Source organism: Lissotriton helveticus, chromosome 5_1, assembly GCF_964261635.1.
Source record: "Lissotriton helveticus chromosome 5_1, aLisHel1.1, whole genome shotgun sequence".
NCBI lineage: Eukaryota > Metazoa > Chordata > Amphibia > Caudata > Salamandridae > Lissotriton > Lissotriton helveticus.
Genome location: NC_136065.1, coordinates 825,417,456 through 825,441,949, shown reverse-complemented (window position 1 = coordinate 825,441,949; position 24,494 = coordinate 825,417,456). Strand labels below are relative to the sequence as shown.

Here is a 24,494-nt window from a genome sequence, read left to right as displayed (position 1 = left end):
CACAGCCACATGGCGTTGACTTGTGCTGCACAGAGTTAACGGCACCTGAAGCGCTCAGGGGGTGCGCAACCAACGATGATCCGTCATCCGGGCGGGCCGCACAAGGAGCAATATCTTTTGCCTACTGAATTCTGCCTCAATAAGGCCACGTGGTGTTGACTTGTGGTGCACAGAGTTAGTGGTACCTGTGGAGCTCAGCATGTGCGCAGCCTGCACTGATGCCTGGTCTGGGCGGGCCACACTGGTAGCAATGTTTGTTGCCTACTGGACTGCGTCATCTGCAATCGCGACTCTATCTGAATTGTGAGCCCTGCTGACTGCAGTGTAGGTCGAAGGCAAAAGTCAGCACAGACATAACTCTGCGGTGCTGTGCTGCTGGGGGCCTGTGTCGAGGAGGCCGGAGTCCTCATGGCAGGGTGAGGGGCGCCGCCCTGGCAGACGTGTTGGCCATCCCGGAAGTGAACCATGCCAGGAGCCCCGGCCTATTTATTCACATTCCTACGCTGGACTGGCGTACTCCCGACCAGCCCACTCTGCTTACGCTTACAGGGGTGGATGACACAGCTACATGACCGAGGTCTTCCCCACTGCCTGAGGTGACATGGTTGTGTCCACTGTCCACAACACTACAAACACCAGCAGTATATGTCCACATTGACAGGTCTGTGCTCTGCATACTGAGGTCTGGACAGCACATCACCGCCACACTTGACATTGTGTGCATTCTTATTCATGGGTGGCTTGCTTCCTTCACACATACTTGGTTCCCACCTCTCCCCACCTTCTGCTATTGTGTGGCTGAGGGGCCATGCCGTTTTTTAAACATCCGCTGTCCTGTTCTGCGCTGCCTCAGTGGTAGTCCGGGGGGGGGAGGTCTGGGGGGGCATGGTGGTGGTGGTGGTGAGTGTTGTGGACCTCTTGGGTCTCCGAGATGCATGTTCAGTAGCTCCTTGATATGTCTTGGTCTCCAGATGTGGCTCTGGGCTGGCCTTTCTTTCATACTGCAGGTAGTCGTCCTGCTTTACACCAGTAAAAGGCAGGTGTTAAATCCTTGCTGCTAACGCGCCTTATCGCCTGTTTTTGGATTGCATCGCAGATCTGGCTGGTCGTTGAGAATAGCACGAAGTGGTGTTTTCGTGTATTTTTGCATGGGAACACCTACTCTGCATATCAGTCGCGGCGATGTTTTTTGCGGAAGCTATCGCTGGAAAACTGGCAATATCGACAGTTTGCACCAGCTTGAGAATGGAGCGATGATTCTTTCGCCACTTTTGCTGTGCTAAAGTGCTGATAACTCTGTGATAAGTCCTTGAGAATATGCCCCACTCTGTTTTAATGTTACACAATGAGGAAAATAAATTCCCCCTCTTTTCCCCACTTTCTCCCTTTTTTGAAATTTTGGCAGACATGCAAAACATTTGGCTAACTTGCAAAAATTTAAAGTTAACAAAACTACAGTTTGGATCATATTTTGTATTATTGATGAAAATTGTTTTTTACTTGCGTACATTTACAAATAAATGTTAATTGAACAATATATATATATATATATATATATATATATATATATATATTTTTTTTTTATTTAAAGGGTTAATGGGTTTACTTTTAAGAAGTAATATTCAAGGTGCAATCATGCGACGTCCATCTCAAGATGGCGGACGGTCGCCACACGTAGCTACTGAAAAGAATATTTATATACATCTAAATCTTTTTTTTTTAACCAGCCACATTTCTATACAAACTAGTATTCCCGGCAAAAGCTGGGAACCTTCCGTTTTCGCCTTCAATCATTCCTCCACCCTCTGATATTTCCTTAAAACATGTTTTAAATCTGACGCTTTTAGCGAGGCATTGGGGGAACAGGTCCCAAACCATAAAAACAGACAAAGGACAAGCAAGTCAGGCAGGGTTATATTAAGAAATAATTGTTTTACACATTTATTCCTTTTTGGTGCTTTCCATCAATCCAACCAGCCTGCATAATATATTAAAAGTGGAGCAAGCACAATTAGATATCGATAAATATTTGTTTATTTTTATATAGTGCGAACTTGGCGCAAGGGCTTTGGAGCAATTTACATGTCATCAAATTACATTTTACAGGGTCAAGTTTTATTTATTTTTAGAAACGGGGAGAGTTGGGCGGAATATCAGTGTGTTGAGCCCACGACATAGGTCACATCTGCTCGGTGATTTGCAGAGACGTACGACATACCTATGCTATAATTATTACGTTTCTTATGAAACCTGTGTACTATTCAACTTCATCCCAACCATTTCTAAATTCCAGCAAAGATAACCCTTCTCTTTTAGCCATCGCTTCATAACTTCGTTTTGGTCCTTCTACTATGTCTACGTAGGCGGGAGATCCGTTAGCGCTTGCGTGCTTCGTCCCCGGCTCGCGCTGAGTAAGGGCCACAGTCATTGGCTGTAAAGAGTTTAGTGTCGAGCCTGTCGTGACGGAATCGAAAGGCAAATGGCGGAGGACAGGTAGCGCCAGAGGCCCGGTTTGAAAACAAAAATAAAAGAGGGAAGAAGACTCGCCCGAGAGGGCGGGAAAGGAGGGCAGGAGTCGTACTGCAGTGACTCGGGTTGGCCAGGCGAACAGCTGTAACTTTTAGCGGCCACCAGTGGAGCAGGCGGTACCGGTGGAGACCGGCTGACTTCTGCGGGGGAAGGAGAGGCACCAAACACGTAAGTTTCTGGATTTTTCCTTTGCCCATGTCGGCTGCAGGGGAATGTGCAGGAGTGGCGGTAATGTCCAGTCATATCTCTGTTCTTCAGAGGGTAGTTTGGGGCGTGACCCTCATTGCTGCCCCGGTGACACCCACTGTCCCTTCTGAAGGAGGCGCATGTCGCCTTCTGTGTTTTTTTTTGTTGTTGCAGTTGTTTCTTTTGGAATGGTGCAGCCGAGTGTTTATGCAGTTCTCGATAAAGAATTAAAAGGCAAAGACTCCATACTGCTCTTAACTTTTTTGCTCGAAATTACTTTCTATCTGTAGTCCATGAAAACGTAAGCCAGATACTATGCATGTAACCGGAAAGATGAAACTGGGTTAGTGTTTCCGCCGTGATAGCTTTGACAGTTGAAGAGCTGTGGGCCTCAATGTAGAGAGGAGCTGTCCAGCCCTTGTATGAGAGTAGCCACTGGTGGCACTGAAGTCAATATGCTAGGCGATCGTTGTGAATTACTTTTGCATCTTAACTTTATATTTATCTGTAAGGATAAGGTGATTATTCTCACTTCCCACTATACCACTGGCATCCTGTCGTGGTCGCTGTTGACTGTTCGAGAAGCATACCCAATGAGTTTTCAAGCGACACCCCACCCAAAACACACATCTTATGTAATATAATTGTTCCGGTTCGGCGAACGCGCTTGCGATGGTTGACTATTAGCATATGATTCGGTGCTTGTAGGACCCCCCTCCCTGTTAGGTTTGGATCTGATCGGCCCACTGAGCTGCGGGTAGGAGCATACATGTAAATATGTTAATCCATACTGTAGACGGGGGAGGCACAGCAGCTGCGTGATTTTAAACTCACGCGCTCCACCTTGCAGGGTCTTTTTGGAATGGACCAGACAGGGACAGCACTGCAGTTGTCCCCATTGAAAATGCCAGTGGCGCTTCATTAACTATACGATGCCAAACAAAATCTGTGCAGTATAAGATGTTTTTTTTGCCTACTTCTAAGACTATATATTATCGGATACTCTCTTGTTTACTCCTCGGGAAAGGGCAGATGGGAAACGACTCAACTTTTGGTATTTGGAGTCTGGTTGTGATTCAAGGTAGGTCGTCCACTCTTGGCAAACACAAGATGATGACGTACGGAGTGCCAACACTTTTTATACAGTCACCCCCAGTCAAGAGATCTGGTTTAAATCAATTTTTCTTTGCTCACCACGGCACCCCCGTTTGGACCTAGCCATATGCAAGTCAGTCTTGACCCTGCTCCCCATGGGAACAGTCCAGTCTGAACTGACAGGCCAGGTCCTCCCTGCACTAGAAACCAGCATCCTGGGACCCTTTTCGAGGTATCACTCCTCATGAGCCTTGCTAGCTTGTGGCATAGTGAATAAGGAACCTAATTATAGGCATACCCATGGCCACTTTGGGCGAACATAGCAAACACAACAACATGCTGGGCGGAGTGCTGATACTTTTCACTCACCCCCAGTCAAGAGATCTGGGTTAAATCAATCGTTCTTTTGCTCACCATGCCACCCCATTGGGTCTCCGCTAGTTCGTGCTGGACTGTTCCCGTCGGGAGCAGGGTGAAGACTGATTTGCATATGGCTAGTTCCAAACTGGGGTGACATGGTGAGCAAAACAATGGATTTAACCCAGATCTCTTGTCTGGGGGTGAGTGTTTAAAAAGTTTCAGCACTCCATCCATCATCTTGTTACGTTTGCTCAGATCTTCCACTCTCACCTCAGCTTTTCAATCACCAAAAGTTGTGTGCAAAAAGTTTGCTGCTAGGCCAGTGTAAGCTGAGAGAGTTTGGGCTTAGTGAAACACGTACAGTCTTTTGAGGAAGCTGGTTGGCTGGCATACCTTGACTAATTAAGTTACACAATTGAAAAATACTGTTTTCTTGGTCCGTTGCTAGCCTTTTCTTTGATTAGGCTGCCCTCTATCTTCATTTAATCACAGTTCAGTGATGGCAATCTTTAGTCCGTGTTGTACAGATCATTTTGGTGGTTTGGCTTGAAAGCACAACTGTTGCTGGACAATTAAGTGAGCATTATAGAGGGGCTTTGGCTCCACCCACATTTTGGTAAGTCTCCGTAGTACATGTTTTGATTTGGCAGAAGGTGTGTGCTACCACATAAAAAGTGCTTGTCCTCCCTGCAGCTTTTATCATTTTCATCGAGCAGCCAGACTTTGAATTTTCAGGGACACACACACAGCAAGGTAATGCTATGAAAGTGTCTTAATATAATTTGAAAAATTATGGTGTTTGTTTTTCTCTGGCATGAACACATATGGGAGAATTGCAGTCATAAACCTAAATTGATTTTTAGGTCTGGCTTGGCAGTGCAATTGTCTTTCCTTTTAACTTACACCAATATTAATGCACAGTACTTTGTTTCCAATCTAATGCATATTCATTCCCATGTTATTTATTTGTAACGCTTCACATTACCACACAACATTTTTCCAAAGCTAGAACTATTAGCGTTCTCAATGCGGCATATCGTTTTGCTGTTAATTTTAGAGACTGTCATGGTGGGTTTGTTCACAAACTGCGAGTCTGAGTAAGCAAGATAATAGAACCCCTATAGGCTCTATGCATGGTTCTGGAAACTTTAAGCTTGATCCACGATTGCACCGACAGGTAGTGAGTGACCTGCTCAACGCAATTTCTTCCTTATCACTTTTTCAGGTCAATGCGTTGTTTATTTGTTTTTTTGTTTATAACAATTTTCGTTTGTCTAAGCACATTTAATTGTTTGTTGCCTTGCCATGATCCATTATACAACAGTGATTCTGAGCAAGGCTAACTATTAAAACAATTTTATCTATTGTACATTAGGCCCAATAAAAAACAATGTCGATATCCAGTGTGTTAAGGTGATCTACCCCAATTTTCAAGTACTGTTTCTATTCTTTGGGGTCTTAAGCCTGATCGGCAGCTATGAAGAAGACAGATGTGAATCATTTGTGAAGGTGACTTGCATTTTTCTAAGAATTATAGTGAACTTTGGACAATTGTAGACTGGCCATTTGTTGGTACCTAAGATGGTCAGCGTTTCATTTCTTCTGTAGGGTTGTGTCGTCTGCACACTTTAAGGTTGATGGTGCAATTCTACTATATAGATTGACGAGGATAAGTTATGATTCATCATCTTGCTATCCCTTGTGTTTTTTCTTTTGTAGCAGTTCACTTCTCAGTTCTCTATCAGGTCTGTTAAGATTTGCATTTTGGAGACTGGACACCTAAATGCCACTTGTTTTATTTTCTTAAGACACAGTTTCTAGAAGTTATTATTCTTCCTCCTTGATTAAGGATAGCTGGTAGATATTACCCCTCCATTCCTGCCCTCTCTGCCATTCATAATCTTAACATCAAACAGGAGTGTTCTCAAGGTTTGAATGTATACACTTTGAGTAAAGAGGAGTAGACCATAGTTTCCGTTAAGTAATTAGTAAGAAATTTTTACTTGTAACCGGAAGTCCTACTCATTTTAAAAGAAGTAGCTTAGTAATGACCCCTCAAAGGTGGCTAAGATGTCTGCAGGTTCTTACACCAGTGGCCCGCCAAAAATATGAATTCTAGTAACAGTAAAGGTGCTGATGCGTCTAAAAATAAAACTGGTACTTCAACTCTAGTTTCTAAATTGCAGCCAGTAGGCGAAAGGGAAGCAGACATTGACCCCAATATCAACCAACCCCCAGCCTGCCACCCCTTTGTAGTTGTTCTCACAGGGGTCCCCATGCTTAATCCAGGCAAACACGAGTCGTACACTGAACTCGAAAATAAAACTATATTTTGGCTTAGGGAAAATAGGCCACTCCCTAGCTTTATTGATGGCCGGGTTATCCATTTGAGAAGGGTCAGCTGGTTAGGCACTAGGTCCAAAGATCTAAGGGGAGATTGCATTTTAGGTAATTTTAAAGATCCTAGGGCAGTTAGATTTATTTGTAGCCACAATATTAGAGAGGGTAGCATAGGTATCAGTACTCGCGACCGTAGCTACTTCAACAACCATTCAGCACCTGCATGGCCATTTAGACCCACAACTAGGGAGGGGCGGTTTAGTAGCCATCTTTATGATGAGTTACTACCCTCTAGTTTGCTTTGTCTGTTCTCAGGCCCAAATTCCGACTGGCCATGGCGGGGTTGTTGACGACACGGCAACCAATTGTCTAAGAAGTCGTATGCTGTAGCTGCTGCACTTGGGAGCTTATGCGCACAAGGGGATATACTGGGATATTATAGCCTCCCCACCCCATTTTCTGTCTCTTTATCTTTTTCTGATCTCCCTTACGGGATGCCACCAGATTACACTGTATCGAGTGTGTCTGGCGCTATGGTATCATTGGATGGTGTGCCAAAGATTCCTGCCTTTGGGCCTAATGCATTTACCCATAGACCTTTAGCCGAGCATGCGATAGCTGATAATGATGGTTTGAAGATTGTCAGTTGGAACATAGCCGGCATTTCCCGAAATTTAGATCTACCAAGTGGAACTCCTTTGAGTCCTTCAGGATATGCATTTTTCAAGAATTCTGGTGTCTGGAACCTCGATACAAGGTTGGTTATGTTACCTATTTTGTCCCTGCTATTGCCCCTCTTGCAGGGAGAGGTCGCCCCTCTGGCGACCTGCTTATTTGGGTTAGCATTTCCCTGGGTTATCAGATTAGGTGCAGAGAACTTAAGTCTCCTGACCTGAAGAGATTATCCGTAAGAGGGCCTCTTAACGGGCGGTCTCTGGAGATCTTTAACATTTATGCCAGAGGCCCCAATGGTGGATTGCCTTCTTCCACTCTAGTGGGTCTTGAGGACGAACTTAGATTGTGTGACCCTGATATGTACATCATGCTTGCTGGGGACTTTAATTGCACCTTTGAGCCCCTAGCGGATGACGACATCTTGGGGACGTCAGATGAAGATGTTCGGAGAGCTATTCAGCCATTATCACTAGTGCCTATTAAGAAATGGTCCCAACGGGCAATACAATTGAATGCCCTAACTTTGGAGCATGGCCTGAGGGCGGTTAACGGAAGAACAACTTCGGATTCCTGCGGCGACCATACGTTCAACAGGGTGGGCCATTCATCTAGAATTGATTACATCCTGTTGAACTTCAAACTTTGGGCACATTTACTAGATATGGCAGTTTTACCATCCACAGACAGTGACCATAATCCACTTGTTTTGTTACTGACCACTCTATGGGAGACGGATAAAAATTGTCAGGCACCTCATGTGCAGAGGTCGACAGGTGAAGTCTACCCTTCGAACTGTGGGAGACGCCTGAAATGGGATAATGTTGTCATGGACGAGGGTAAGGTCCTGGAAATACGATCAATCATGACCAAGGTTTCGACTAGCTTAGAATCCACCATTATAAATGCCCATGAGGTTTCTACTCTTTTTGTTAACACCACCAAAGCCCTGGGCGACCTTTTTATCATACGTAGCCAAAGCGTTAAGACTGTGAGGAGGAAGTGTCTCAAGGGAAATCCGGGTTGGTACTCCAACTCTTGTCGGAGTGCAAAAAGGGACTTGATTAATGCAGTTAAAACAAAGGCACATGGGATGATTAGTGTTGCCAGGAAGAAGTATAGGGGTGCTATCAGTAAGGAAAAAGTAGAGTGGGAGAATCAGTTTTGGTGCGATCTGAAATTGGCAAGCGCCAGTAGGGATTCTAGGGGCTTTTGGGACCTAGTCAGAGCCAGGAATAAGCCCACTGATTCGCTCATGACATGCAACATCGCCGAGGCGGCATGGTTCGGTCATTTTTCCTGCCTTTACACTTCCATAATGGGGGACGGGTCGGGATCGCCAGAGTTATTTCCATTGGACCCTCCTAGGCTGAGTGAGGATCTATTGTTTACTGCCAAAGAAGTGGAGAATGCTATCAAGTCTCTTGTTCCCAACAAGGCTGCTGGCCCTGATGGGGTACCGGGGGATTTGATTTGCATTAACCCATTAGAATGGGGGAATTTCATTGCCACATTACTTAACGCAAGTTATCATGAAGCAGCTCACCCGGAATTTTGGATGGGTGCTGAGGTCGTCCCGATCTTCAAGAAAGGGAGTCGGGACGACCCAGCAAATTACCGACCCATAAGTCTTATAGATTCATCACAGAAAGTTGCAGGGAAGGTGATTCTCGGAAGGGTGCTCCAGTGGGTAGAGGACAACGGGATACTCTCTGATTTTCAAGCGGGCTTTAGGTCAGGTACCGGCACTATTGAGCAGTCCTTTCGACTGCTGTTACTACATTGGAAGGTGGTCGTACTGGGCAAAGGCAGTCTGTATCTTGCTTTTATAGATTTGCGGACTGCCTTTGACCTAGTACCTCGTGGCCTCCTATGGGGGGTATTGTCCGACTTAGGAATGCCCCCGTATTTATTGTCGTTACTAATAAAGCTCCACAATGAGAACTTCGCGCAGGTGCGGTGGGGTAAACAGGGCCAAAAGACCGCTAGAATAACAGTAAACAGAGGTGTCCGCCAGGGGTGTGTCCTTGCCCCCACTCTGTTTTCATTGTATGTCAACGGAGTCATGGCGCACCTTTTAAAAAAACCCTCGGATGCCCCCTCCCTGGCGGGCAGGAGAATACCCACTTTATTATTTGCAGATGACACCCTTTTGATTTCTAAAACACCGGTTGGGCTACAGAGTCTTCTTGACAGTTTTCAATCTTGTGAGTCTCGGGGACTAAAGATTAACACCGAAAAGACCAAATATTTGGTTCTGAATCCACCGAAAAAGCTTGGTCGTCCACCTGTATTAAATATGGTGACACTGGAAAGGGTAAAGGAGTTTGACTATCTAGGGATTCGCCTTTGTGATACCATGAGGTGGGACAGTCATCTACAAAAAATTTTATTGAGCCACAAAAGGGTGGTGGGGGCCCTGCTTAATGAACTGCGGTCATCCACTCTTAAACCCATTGCCCCGGTAATAGAGATCTACAAGGCAAGAGGTGTTAGTGCGGCGCTTTACGGAGAAGAACTTTGGGGAACCCAGAATATGGATCAGTTATCTCGTTCATAGAATAAATTTCTGAAGGATCTAATGGGTCTTCCGTATAGCATCCCCACTCTACCCTTACTCCTAGACATGGGCTGTCGCCCTATTAGAGACCAGGCTAGGTTGCGACCCCTCCTCCTTTGGGCCTGCCTATGGAGAGTCCCTAAACTCTCCAGTTATGCGGAAGGGCTAAAGGAAGTCCTTTCAATGTCTGGATGGTCTAAAATAGGCGGGCTGAGGGATGTTAAGCATCTGCTTGGAGAACTTGGATTGGGTGAGGCCTGGCAGTCTAGGTCTGCGCCCCCTAAGTCAGCTCTAAAAAAAGCTTATTGGAAGTGGGTAATGGATACGAGAAATACTGATTCCAACTTGTGTAGATCCACCAAAGATTTTTTTTACTAATGAAGGAGGTTACTCTATGTGAACCATATCTCGATGTTATTTCAAAACCTAGAGATAGGGCCCTTTATTTTAAATTTAGAATAGGATTGCTTCCTTTGGGAGAACTGACCGCTCGCTGGAAGATTCCGGCACAGACTACACAATCTTGTCCCCTCTGTGCTTGTAGGATTGAGTTGGTTCCCCACTTTTTATTTGAATGCCCTGCTAATAAAGCTCCTCGCCGTAGGTGGCTCAAACCTTTATGTATAGAGCTGGGTACCAGACATTATAGTGAGGCTTTGCGTATTCTGAAATCTGACACACGGTCCCTCTTTGTCTGTGGTATGGCGAAGTTTTCAAGCTGGGCATGGCTAATCAGGTCCAAAAGGCTTTTGTACATTGTTTAATTTTGGTCCCTATGTCTGACCATTTTATGTAATTTATTGGTGCCATTCGTATTTTGTCTTGTACGTTTGTTTTCTTATGGATTGGCTGTTTTATCTTTTTATCATGTGATCGTATTGTTTTTAAAGATATGTTCTATATCGAAATAAAGCCAAATTTTGACTTGACTTGGCTTATCTCCCCATTGTGTTTCTGACAGGCACATTTGGAGGTGTTCACCCACCTTATTGTAATATGTCAGAAGCATACTCTGCTAACTTACATTCTGTTTTAAACTGTATTAATATGTCGAAATGTATTTCTGTGTTCAGAGTATTGGCTTTGTGTCACTGTTTGGGTGTGTACTTAAAAGGATTCTAGTAATGACAGGGTTCCCTGCAGTCTTATAATTAGCTTTTGGCTGGGTCAGGATATATTTTTGTAGGTCGGGCTACAGACCGCTTTGCTTGATTTTCTGTCATCAACAGTAACCCATACATATTGGTTTTTTGGAAACTCCTCTTCAGTTATATTCGCTTGTTTTGGGAGTCTAGAAATTGCATTTTTTTTTTTTTTTGAAGTACCGTTCACGTTTTGCGTCCCATCAAAGGGATAATGTGGTGTTTGTAGTGGTGACTAGAAATGTAACATTCATAACACTTGCATTGCATTAATTGCAGTGTACTACAGTTAATCCAAAGGGTAAAAAAAATGAAGTCATTATTTATACCTTTTATTTACTCCACACCTTATTTCTTTTGTTCGTAAAGGTTTTGATACATTCTTCTTGACTCTGCAACAAAGCACTGACATATGTGCTCCTCCATGAGTTTCTGCACTGAACATTATTTCAGCACTTTCATTTTGCAAGTTACTTTGGTTTATCTGTTCATTGTTTGTTTTCATTCTCAAAGTATTAACGCAACTCAGTTTCACTTTAAATTTGATTTTGTGCCTAGAATGTGAATTAAGGCTACATATTTTTCATCCACCTGCTGATGTTGCACCTAAAAGTGATTCAGCACTTTTATTTTAACTGTAAGTTTGTGAAAGAATTTGTGTGGTTGATCTATAAATTTATAGTAGATTTAGAGGCAGACCATTACTTACCATTGATTTCCTTTCTTGTCGCTCTTATTTGCTTAATGGTTTTCTTCTGTTAGTCACTAAGCTGCAGCATAGCATATTGACTGCATTTTTTCATTATAAGTTTTTACATTTTTTTCGGGGACCTAGGAATGGTAAAAATTGACTAAATTGGTGTATGCTTGGTGATGCATGCATACGGAATGAAGCGCCCACCAGGATGTGCATTTGTGTGTCCTCTGACCGATTATAATTTTTTTTGTCCCATTCTGCATAGCACCTGAAGAAAGCATTGTCAAAGCCAATGCGTCAAAAAGGTGAGACCTATTAGCTGGGCCAGTGCTTACTACTATAGCAGTTTTTCCACACTCTTGCAGCCCCAAGGGAAATGTTGCCCCTAAATGTGGTTAATGCTCATAAATGTGAATAATGGTCCTTAACATTTTTTAGGTCGAGCCTTGGCAGCGCGTGCGCTGCGAGCCATGCTTTATTAGAGTATGCACTTGAAGCCCCGCTCACTCTCTCCCCCCACCCCCCCCATATTTTTCATTGCTTGTGTCATTGTCCTTCCTAAAAGTGGGCTTCTGAGTAGTCAATAGGTTTTTCTGATAGATACATCTGCCGTGTGGATTCCTCACCTTGTGAATATCCCCTTGCATCAGCAACATTCGGAAATTCTTTTTGTAGCCTCGTGCCGACGTGGATATGGACGTCATAGAGACACGACATCGCTCGCGACTCCGCTGACGTCACCGACGCCTACAATAGGCCCACGCTGGCGTGATGACATCAGTTCCCTTTTTTCCGCGTCTTCGACGCTAACGGTTTCGGAATACTCTGTAGCTTTTAGTAACTCTGTTACTGTTTTTCTTCGTTTCTCTGTTCTCTTACCTCTTTGTCTCCTTATTATGTCGACAAAGAAGACTGGATTTAAACCCTGCAGGGAATGCGGAAAGATGATGTCCGTTACGGACCCGCACCAAGACTGTATTTGGTGTTTGAGCTCAGATCACGACGTGGATGGGTGTTCGTCGTGTCAAAAAATTAATCTGAAGGCCCTGCGAGAAAGGGAGACTAAGCTTCTTGTGGCAAAACTGAAAGCTGATAAGGTAAAGAAGTCTTCAAAATCCCACTCGAGGTCAAGATTTCGGGAAGCGTCGGCTTCGAAGTCTTCATCGGATCATGCTTCGAGGTCACGTAAGAAGCATAAGAAAAGGAGACATGAATCTCGACGTCATTCGGGTGAGAAGTCGGACTCGAAATCACCCAAGAAAATTAAATCGAAAGTGATCCCGCCACAGGAGGTTTCAGATCGAGAAGGCGAGGCCTCGCCTTCGGAGTCACAAGTTCATTCTCCGACTCCGGCGCCATCTTCGGCTCAAGAAGAGGTCGGTGAAGTTCCTAATGAAGAAGAAGAATCGACTCCTGTTGTTGAAACAGATTCAAATCTACCTCGAGATCGACCTGAGGGTGATCATCCACCTTTTCCAGCACCAGGTCAGGATCCTTCGGCGTTTCTCCACGCCATGTATGGTGTTTTCTCGAGGTCATGGTACCCCTCTGGTGCACCTTCGGGTCCCATGGGTCCAATGGCATTTAATTTGGGTGTGCCTCACTCTTATGCCCCGGCACCTTTCATGCCGGCCCGACTCCGCTGTGGCAGTACCAGGTTCCACCGAGGTCGACGCCGTTGTCGACGCCGGCTCGACCGAAGTCGACGACTCCGGCACCGGCGTCGCCCGCTCCAAGCAAATCTCTGGACCATCCTTCGGATTCGGTACCGACGTCGGCTCCGGCGCCATCGGAGACGACAGTGCATCCGGCTGCAATCCGTGTTAAGCAGAGATCTAGGAGAGAAGCTCAATGTCTCCTGGAGGAACGGAGGTATTATGAGTCTCATTCAGACTTAGAGGAAGGTGAAGTGGAGGAAAATTATTTTGAGGAGCTAGCTGATGCTAGTAGTCTTGAATTTTCCCCGGAGTGGGTATTACCATCAGGTCCTGATGCACCCTCTAAGGATGTTCAACCATATCATGTGGTAATGAAAAAGGCAGCAGGACTTTTAGGTTTGACATTGACTACTGTTGAATTTAAATCAAATCTGTTTACTGAGGTTCTCCATTCACCGAGCTCAGCTGTGGAACCATTACTCCCATTTAATGAGGTGTTGACTGAACCCATTATGGAGGTATGGAAAAAGCCTCTTTCTGCTCCTGCTGTCTCAAAAGGTGTGGCTAGGAGATATAGAGTGGCTCCTGAGGACCCTGCCTTTTTGTCATCTCACCCTTCTCCTGAAAGTCTGGTGATTCAAGCTGCGTGCTCAAAAAAGTCAGTTGGTGCTTTTCCCCAAGTGCCTGGTGACAAGGAAGCTAGAAAACAAGATCAAGTAGCCAAGAAAACGTTCTCTTCCGCAAGTATGGCTTTAAAATCAACGAATGCCACTTGTCTTATGGGAAGATATGTGCACGCACTTATGGACTCAATGCGTTTATTGATTCCTAAGGTTCCGGAAGACTGCAGGGGTGACTTTGAGGAAGTTTTATCTGACACTAAAGCGGCAGCTCGTCAAGTCATCCAGAGCGGCCTTGATACTGCAGATTCTGTTGCAAGCATCATGGGCACGGCCGTTGCCACAAGACGTTCAGCTTGGCTAAAATCCTCGGATTTTTCTGCTGATGTGCAGTCTGCATTATTAGATCTGCCTTTTGATGGTGAAGGACTCTTTGGCAAAAAGGCAGATACAGCCTTGGAGAGATTTAAGGATAGCAGGGCAACTGCTAGATCTCTTGGTCTTCAAGTGAGAGGTTCAACGACCAGGAAGTTCAGAGGTTTTGGACGCTCTTCTTTTCGTACCTATAGACCAGGTCAACAGCAGCAGCAGCAAAATACCTTGTATAGGTCGTACAGGGGAAAGCAAAGGGCACGTCCTCGAGGGCGTCAAGCCTCTTCCTCCTCCACCTCTTCCAACCCCCCAGCCACAGAAAAGCAGCCCTAGATCCGCCATTCAGGGTCATGTGGGTCCGGTGGGGGGTCGGCTTACCCACTTTCTACGAGATTGGGAATCGGTTACATCAGATCTTTGGGTTCTCAATCTCGTAGAAAATGGGTATGCCCATCCCTTTCGGGAATTCCCTCCCAATTACCCTCCTTGCCAGGGATATTGCTCAGAGGTACATCTGTTACTCCTACAGGAGGAAGTTCAAACTCTGTTAAGAAAGGGTGTGATAGAGGTGGTCCCAAAGCAGGAAAGGGGTCAGGGATGCTACTCCCGGTATTTCCTGATTCCCAAAAAAGATGACAGGCTTCGTCCAATCCTGGATCTCAGGATCTTGAATTTTTATCTGAAGGAAGAGAAATTCAAGATGCTCACCCTTGCTCAGGTTCTTCAGGCACTGCTGGAAGAAGACTGGATGGTGTCGCTCGACTTGCAGGATGCGTACTTTCACATCCCCATCCTGAAGTCGCACAGGAAGTATCTCCGTTTTACGGTGGGATCGCAGCACTATCAGTTTGCGGTCCTTCCGTTTGGGCTTACTACTGCGCCTCGAGTCTTCACCAAGGTGATGGCGGCGCATCTCAGAAGGTCAGGGATTCCCGTATTCCCTTATTTGGACGACTGGCTGATCAAAGCAGAGTCGTCGGAGAGAGTGCTCCATCATCTGCGAGAGACAACCCAGTTGTTGTACAGATTGGGTTTTTCGATAAATGTACCCAAGTCTCACCTGGTGCCCTCCCAGCGCAACCTGTTCATAGGTGCTGTACTGGACACACCTGTATGCCGTGCATTCCCTCCTCCTCAAAGGATTCGCAACATACAGGAAATGATTTCTTTATTTTACAATGGAGCGGTCGTTCCAGTCCTGAAGGTCCTTCGCCTGCTCGGTCTGATGGCTTCATGCATTCTGTTGGTCAACCATGCACGCTGGCACATGAGGGCGCTCCAGTGGTGCCTCCGCAGGCAGTGGTATCAGCACAACGGAGATCTCAGGGAGTCAGTGAGGCTCTCCAGAGAAGCTGCGGCGGATCGGTCTTGGTGGGGCGTGGAAGGCAACCTGTCTCAGGGGAAGCCTTTTCAGTTGCCTCCTCCGGTGGCCACAGTGATAACGGATGCATCCACTCTAGGGTGGGGTGCTCATCTGGGGGATCTGGAGGTCAAGGGTCTTTGGTCTCCAGAGGAAAGGTTGCTTCACATCAACCTTCTAGAATTGCGGGCAATACGTTTGGTGCTCAAGGCCTCCCTCCCTTCGCGATTGTTCGGTCCAGGTCCTGACGGACAACACGACCGCGATGTGGTACATCAACAAACAGGGAGGAGTGGGGTCACATTGTCTCTGCAGAGAGGCTCTGCGTCTCTGGTACTGGGTTCAGGACCATCAGATTTGTCTGATGGCAAATCATCTGGCCGGAGTTCTGAACGTTCGTGCAGACAGTCTCAGTCGGCAGTTCTCTGCCGACCACGAGTGGAGGCTTCACCTGGAGGTGGTTCGTCACATCTTTCGGACGTGGGGGACTCCTCGGGTGGACCTGTTCGCCACTCGCGAGAATGCTCACTGCCTGTCATTCTGCAGTCTCCAGTTTCCGATGCAAGGAGCCTTGGGGGACGCGTTTCAGTTGAGTTGGAGAAATCAACTCCTTTACGCGTTTCCCCCCATACCTTTGATTCCTCGGGTTCTGAGGAAGATTCGCCAAGACCGGGCCCAAGTCATATTGGTCACCCCGGACTGGCCAAGAAGGGTGTGGTATACAGATCTTCTCCACCTCTCCTCTCACCCGCCGCTCCGTCTCCCTCTCAGGGCAGACCTCCTCTCTCAGATGGAGGGGCAGGTTCTACACCCTCACCTCCAGACATTACACCTTCATGCCTGGAGATTGAACGGGGCAACCTGAATTCCTTTTCTCTCCCGCCTGACGTGGTGGATGTCATCTTGTCGGCCAGGCATGACTCCCACTAAGTCTATCTATTCTTATAGATGGTCGAAATTTGTCACGTGGTGTGGGGAAAAATCTATTGACCCTTTGAGAGCCCATTTGTCTGATGTTCTTCAGTTTGCTCTTTCTCTGGCGCAACAGGGGCTTGCTGTTGCCACAGTGAAGGGCTATCTTTCAGCTCTGCCGGCTTTTCTTTAATTGCCTGACCAGCCATCTCTTTTTAAATCTCCTGTAGTTTTAAGGTTTTTGAAGGGCCTCACAAATAAGTTCCCTCCTACTCCTTTTATTGTGCCTCAGTGGGACTTAAATCTTGTATTGACCTTTTTAATGGGTGCTCCCTTTGAACCTCTTCACAAATGTCCTATGAGGCTTCTGACTTTTAAAACAGTCTTCCGCGTTGCAATAACCTCGGCAAGGAGGGTAAGTGAGCTTCAAGCTCTTAGTTACAAGCCCACTTTCTTGACCATTCATGCTGATCGAATGGTTCTTAGGACCAGGGCTGCTTTTCTGCCTAAGGTGGTGACTCCCTTCCACCTTGGTCAATCCATTACCCTCCCTACCTTTTATCCTCCCCCACACCCTTCTAAGGATTAGGCGAGGTTGCACCGTCTGGACCCCAAAAGGGCGGTGTCCTTTTACTTGGACAGATCTAAAGACTTTCGTTTGGATGACCAGCTTTTCATTGGTTTTGCTGGATGCAAGAAAGGAAGATCGGTCCATAAAAGAACCTTGTCGAGGTGGATTGTCCTCTGCATAAAGATCTGCTACTCTTAGGCCGGTAAGGAACCTCCAGAGGGTATAAGGGCTCATTCTACAAGAGCTAAGTAGTCAACCTCTGCATTGGCTAGAGGTGTTCCTGTAGAGGATATTTGTAGAGCGGCAACTTGGTCTTCCCTCCACACTTTCGCGAAGCATTACTGCTTGGATTCCGAGGTGAGGAGGGACGGTCACTTTGCACGCTCTGTTCTCCAGGATTTCCTGGTCTAGAAGAGTGGACACCCTCCGGGAGTGGGGACTGCTGTGGGACTCTATTCACAAGGTGAGGAATCCACACGGCAGATGTATCTATCTGAAGAATAAGTTACTTACCTTCGGTAAAGATTTTTCTGGTAGATACAATATCTGCCTGTGGATTCCTCACTGACCCACCCGCCTCCCCGTTGTCCACTCTTCTTTACCAGAGTTTCTGTAATGTATTTATTTTATTGTCAAGGAGTTGTTTATTTCAAATGTTTTATTGCATTTGCTTCACACTGAGTGTGTTACCTTGATATTTTTATGATATTTGTACTGCGTATACTGTGTATATGTCTACTGTCATTGGTCCGTCCGTGTGCCTTGAAGGCACGGAAAAAAGGGCGGAACTGATGTCATCACGCTGGCGTGGGCCTATTGTAGGCGTCGATGACGTCAGCGGAGTTGTGAGCGATGTCGTGTCTCTGACGTCCATGTCCACGCGAGGCTACAAAAAAATTTCTGAATGTTGCTGCTGCAAGGGGATATTCACAAGGTGAGGAATCACAAGGTGAGGAATCCACAGGCAGATATTGTATCTACCAGAAAAAGCGTTACCGATGGTAAGTAACTTGTTCGTTAGTCCCTCCTTGGTACCACCCTGTCTTCATTTGTAACCTCCCATGAGGACTGACTCTTTTACTTCAGTTGTTACACGGGACGTCTTAATATGTCTTTAAGCACTATTTTTTTTAATGAATTTCTGGTGCTACAGGCACGAGGGCTTTCCTGCAACGTGCTTTCCTGGAACATTCAGCGCCATGCATGCTTTCACTTTTATTTAGTACATATGAATTGTTAATGCCTACATGGGTCACCTTAGCGCAATCTTTCTTTGAAAAAGGAGGTTGTATTCCTTTGAGCTATTAGCATTGTAAATATTAATGCCTTTTATTTGTTTTAAAAACCAACACATGAATAAAAGGCATTGTCATTTCCAATGCCAATAGCTCAAGCTTGCATAAATGCAAGACCTGTAGCATTGCAAATGCTCGTTCTACCTTCTGCTCAGGTTACACCAGGGGTGTCTTTGCACATAAATGTGTTTCCACACTCCTGCTATTGTGCCAGCTCAGTGATTTTGCACCCAATTGTGTGTTTCTGTTACAACAAGGGTTTACACACATGCTCATGTTGCACCAAGGGAGATTTTGCACCAAAATGTGAAAAAAAATTCTGGGTTATTTCTACAATAACCAGAAATGTGAGCTGCATATCGTCCTGTATGAAAATTATCATCCATTCATCTGATATGAACCTTTTCTACCCATACCAGTTTGATGCCTTTAAAAGACCTAAACAATTCTGCCACAACTAAGCACACTTATACAGATTTCATGTCTATCTTTACTTAATAATGCACCTTTCCGCCACTCCTTTAGCTTCCATTGTCACCCAAATACCCCTGGAGAATGAGACCAGTGGCTGTAATACCAGTATAAATCAAGGTAGTGGGGACCAAATCAGGAGCAAAGCTATTCCTACACTGACAAAGACCGAAATACTGTAAATGACAACCGCCCCACCCCTTGGCAGCCACCACCACCTCATGATCTAGCCCTGTAAATGACAACCGCCCCACCCCTTGGCAGCCACCACCACCTCATGATCTAGCCCCTCTGTTAACCAACCTATTGGTCTAGTCACACCAAAACACCATACAAACTGACTGACCACTGAAGGTCTCGACTATCCATAGGCATAGTTCATGTCAGCGGTATGATTACTCACCTCTGACTTCTTTGCTGCCACAGTTTCTGTCTGAACACATCTTATTTACTCTCTCTAATAAACTACTTCAAATTAACTCAACGCTGAATTGCCTTCCTGAAGTGATACAAAGTCTGCAGACTGTGTTATCTATCATTCCCCTAATAGCTCTCCTTAAAAGTGCTGTTTTCCTGATAATGCCCAAACACATGCACATGAAGCTCCCAACATGGACACCTAACCTAATTCTTTGCCACTTAAGTATGTATAACGTGAATAGCCCTCAGTCTCTGAACAATACATCCTGTTAACCACTAGAGGTAGATGTCCTAAACCCAAAGATCACTCTCCCAAGACACCTTAGAAGAGTTACCTCCTCTGTGTAGACACCCATCTCCTACACTTTGTCAAAGGTGCTCTCCTGAAAAGTTGGTCTGCAGTCTTTAGTGCATCCTCCATATCTGCCTCCATCTTGAACTGACGCTACTGCAGTCGCTGAAACATGGTGCTGTCCAGTGTCCATACCACTGTTTAATCTTATCCTTCCTCCAAGAGAAATTGTCCACATCAACAGACCTGATCAACTAGGTGGTTGGTACTCCTATCACAAGGTGTTGCTTAAAAGCAAACCGATTACTTTAATCAACTCATCCTGATGCCTGATTGTGGACAGTTGGAAAAAGAACACCTAATCCTCAAGGCTGAACTTCTTGTACCACCCACCTGGCTGTAAAAAAAAAGTTCTATTAAGGGTTTCTGTGATTTTAGCACTGATCACCTCCTCTCCTTTTACAATAAGATTTCCCTCTGATGTCACCTTCCACTAGGGAAAAAGACATCCTCCTCAAATTTTAATCATTGGACATAGATTGCTCTGCATCTTTCCTGCCCAGAAACTTGGCACAGACACGGTCCTGATTTTTGTAAATAAAACAAATCTCTAAACAAATGCATTTGGATTGGTTCGTAATATCATCTTCATTTCTTTAAAAACCCTGGTTGTAAATCATCCACTCATTCTGAACTGGAAATTAAATTGGTAAAAACTATAGTTACTGTGACAAAAGAATAGAGACTTCTTAATCTGCTCTGTAAGGCTACAAACCTAGCCAAAAGGTGACCCCCCCCCCTTCAAGCTAGAAGAGCATTAGAACAACACAACCTCCAGCATATGGACATTAGTTTCCAGCACATCCATATTGAAATGATCTGTGAAGATAATTAATTGGTAGTGGTACAGCAACATGCAAGAACAGTACCATGCTCTGAAAAGCTTTGGGGAAAAATCTATCCGGGACTATCACAATTTGGGCTCCAGAGTAGTTTTTGCACCTGCTGACTGTCACAGATTTATTCACAAACGTCTGTTAATATATCTTGTTAGGGCTTTCATTCTTACATGCAAAATATTTTCCAGTAGACTTCATACAGTCTTCAAAATAACAATTCAAATGCATTTTCTACACTATCTTTTCAATGATTGTATATTTACTTTGGTTGAAGTCCAAACAAATTAAAAAGTATGCATGCATCAAAGTTATATGAAACTGTTTGACGCATTTGTTTGTCAAATCCCAATGCATTTTGTGCCATTGTCCTACATAAGGGGAAACCTGAAATATTAAAAATATTAAAAATAATGTAAAGTAAGCTCTCATCCATCAGGTACAATGCCTTGCCCAATCCATACTGTTGTCTTTTTCACATTCACCAATTAAACTAAGTGCAAATGTATTACTGAGCTCCACACCCACCCTGTGGATAGCCCCAAATCACAACCAGGGTTTTCCTTATGCAAAAAATGGCAAGACATGCTTTGAAATGTCATGAGATCTTGAACTAGTATTTGTGTGCTTCGCTCAGTTAATACACTGTTAATGTTACGAGAGAATAAAACCAAGCACTTATGACCGAATGTACATCGTAAGATCACAGGCTTAATCTCTGTCTGAAGCTATGTTCCAGAAGTTAATGTTACTGTGCACATTACATGGAGAACCTATTAAGTATTCATCAGAACACCGTCATACAAAACGTTTAGCGGGGCACCCTGGTGGTAATGCTTCTGCGAGAAGCCAAAAAACAAGGAAAAGTGATTGTTTATGCATGTCTATAGAGCATTCTTAACCCAGGCCTTAGCTCATGTTGCCAGTACACTTTAGCTCTATGTTCTGACCGGATGAACCGCTGGTCCAAGAAATTATTGTGTAGCGAAACAGATGACCCGTAGCCAGCTTACAAAGAAGTTTATGAATGTGGGACCTGGTAACTCAGACGTGTAGCCAGTGCCAAAGATTCTTCTGTGTCATATCAGGGGTGTTACTTGAAATGCTGAGATCACTGTTGAGATCCACATCATGACGTCGAGTAAGGATAGACTCTGCTAATTGATTTTGCTCCTAGTGCAGAAAGCCAATTTTCGCAAACTATCGAACTATAAAATATTACCCGGATAACAGCCATGTAAATGCGAGGTGCACACAGCAACTTTTGCACTGTCTGACTAATCTATATCAAATCTCTGTAGCCTAAAGATAACTCAATGTATTGCGGATGTGTATTGGGGTGCACTGTTTCATGCGCGGTAAGCTGCTATTCTTCACAGTGCAAATCCATCTTATGTATGGTTGGTAGGTGTTCCGGGCGCTTGGTGATCCCATGACAAAAATTGGAGACCATGCATCGATAATTCTCAACATGCAGGCCTAGTTTCTGTTTTCCTACTGAGGAATGACTACCTGCGTACGTGGTCACATTTTGACAGCTTTACATTTGTATAGCCGGTTCTAGATGCTAAACGCCAGATGTAAGGCGCCTATAAATTCCTTGATTTGTCATTTGCAGTTTGTGGCATCCTAGCGTTTAAGTTGGAAGTTCCTTGATTCGATACTCTACCTTTTTGGTGTTTTTTTTTAACTTGCAGATGTTAGTAGCTTTTGCAATTTTGAGAAATAGATTATGATGCTCTAACATAAAATGGCACATTTTTCTTTGCCCCCTCAGTGAGAACTATCTGTTTAATACTGATCACCTTGCAATTACTATATTTGTTTAATTAGTCCAAAAGCTAAATGTTGGTTATGCATTCCCTCTTAAGGTAGTTAAATTATGGTTAACCAATTCTATAAAATGTGCAGCCCCACTGAAACTCCTGGAATTGACCAGGTTCATCAGAAAATAAAAAGATTAAGTGTCTCATGCTGTGACACAGTATAAAATGGTTTTGGTCTTTGTGAATCAGGCAGATTACTAATTTATCTAACCTATTTGCAAGGTCCGTAGCAAATTCTTCTGGCCTCTGCTTAAAGGATGGAGAATGGATGGTACTATGCACTTTCATTAAGATGAAATCCAGGTTTCAGTATGCCCAACATTGTGATCAGTTCCGGTCTTCGGCTAGAGCCTGCCCATTTGTCCTCACAAATTCTGTTCAGAACATGGAATGTTAAATTGGGAATTTGCTTAAAGAGGTAATTCAATAACCTGTTTGCCACGGGGGTTTCCAAGACTGCATGCCTGTTATGAATTCTTAAAGCTCAACTATGATCAGTAGGAGTTTCAACGCCTTGTATTCATTCCACTTAGTTTGGTATAGCAAGTCATTTTTAGGTCTCGTGACCTACAATGCGCGCAAGCGCATTGAGGGATCGAGAATTCAAGTAGCCAAAAACATCGTCAAACCAAGGGCTTCGTTCCTGCGGTTTTCTTGAAGTTCACGTGAATCACGTGAGCAAACAAGCACGCGCATTCACGGCCAGCCCAGCACATCAAAGGGCTTCTCCTCCCCTAATTATTCATGGCCGGCCGCAGGCCGGCCGTACTTTCAGTTTCTCAAAGGGCTTCGCTTGCATTCCCCCCCACCCCACCCCACCAGGCTCTCCCGCCCCCATCCGGCTTCCCTCCGGCCATTTGGCACAACATTTGTAGCATTCGGTTTACCTCTCCCCGCCCCCCGCCGTCACTTAAGTGTGCAGAGAGTTGATCGTTAGACAATTTCCTCAGACAGGATTGTGCCGGCCCCAGAGCTACTTTAATATTTCAGCCATTCCTTTCGAATTCCTGATGCAGTTTATTTATTTTACTTTCGGGCGCACGGCAGGCACATCACTTCTACAGAGCAACCCGGTCTATTACTACGCAGCAGACACGTACTTCGAGGGACGGCATTCTTTAGGGAAGGGCGGGAATGCATTATTTCCAGAAGCACACATTGGAGGAACTTCCCCCAGCAATTTTTAGGCGTCCTCTTCCTTCCCCTCTCTCATCTTCATTTATTGATTAATTACGGCCAATTAATGATGTCGCCATACGATTACTCTGTGCACTCATTCCCCATGCATACACTCCAAGAATGCATTTTCCGGTTCCCGGTGAACTTCAGTGCTGCTCTTAAGTTTCTTCTGCTGAGTTTTTATATATTCGATGTTTCTGTGAACATGGGAGGAAAGCCTGTCATTAGTTGCCTGTTTTCCTGGCTCTGTGTTTCGCTCGTTATAGTGCTTCGTTTGTGTGCGTGAACAAGGCGCTTAACTAGACGATAAAGCAGATTTCTTATAAGCCCAGCCCTAATGAATGTTCTCAGGAACAGACAGTTATATCAGCTATGTCCATAGTGTCCTCCCAACGAGAGCTCACCAGGATTGACAACCGTGGCCTGTACTGTGCAAACAGATCTCCGCAGCACAACCCCAACCTACTCAGCCACCTTAACAACTTCACACCGACAGCTTTTGACTGCCAACGACAAGCACGCAGCCCCCGCCTCCCAAAAACATGCAGGAATTCATGCTGAACACACACTGAGGGCTGTTCACAGTCAGTCACTTGTAGGATAACAGCAACTCGTGTAACTGCAAAGTAAACAAGGCCGGCTTCAGGGGTCAGACAGAGACCCGCGCCTTCCTCAGCAACTTCTGCGGTGTCTGTGGTGGCTGCCTGCGCTGAGAGCGGCCCCCGGCCCAGGCACTGCTGCCTGCTACAATCCAGCGTCGCACTCTGATACTGTAGAACTGCACAACACAACGCCAATGGGGCTCAAGTGCTTGAATGATGGGTGCTATGCATGCCCACTTCCAAAGCCACTCATCGCAGTGACATCAGAATGAACGGCTGAGAGCGGCACTGCAGCTTGCTACAATCCAGCGTCGCACTCTGATACTGCACAGCACAACGCCAATGGGGTTCAAGTGTTTGAATGATGGGTGCTATGCATGCCCACTTCCAAAGTCACTCATCGCAGTGACATCAGGATGAACGGCTGAGAGCGGCACTG

At 45.2% G+C, this 24,494-nt stretch overlaps 1 protein-coding gene across 2 annotated transcripts in view; it reads left to right on the top strand.

The window, feature by feature from the left end:
- The first annotated feature begins 2,377 nt into the window (after positions 1-2,377).
- The window catches only part of WAPL (WAPL cohesin release factor), a 1,132,828-nt gene continuing 1,110,711 nt past the window's right edge, over positions 2,378-24,494 (top strand). Inside the window, exon 1 of one of the 2 annotated variants that reach the window (XM_078643290.1) lies at positions 2,378-2,697. The gene's annotated coding sequence lies outside the window, so the exon portion shown is untranslated. The remainder of the gene's footprint in view (positions 2,698-24,494) is intronic. The other variant, XM_078643291.1, reaches the window with a different exon arrangement.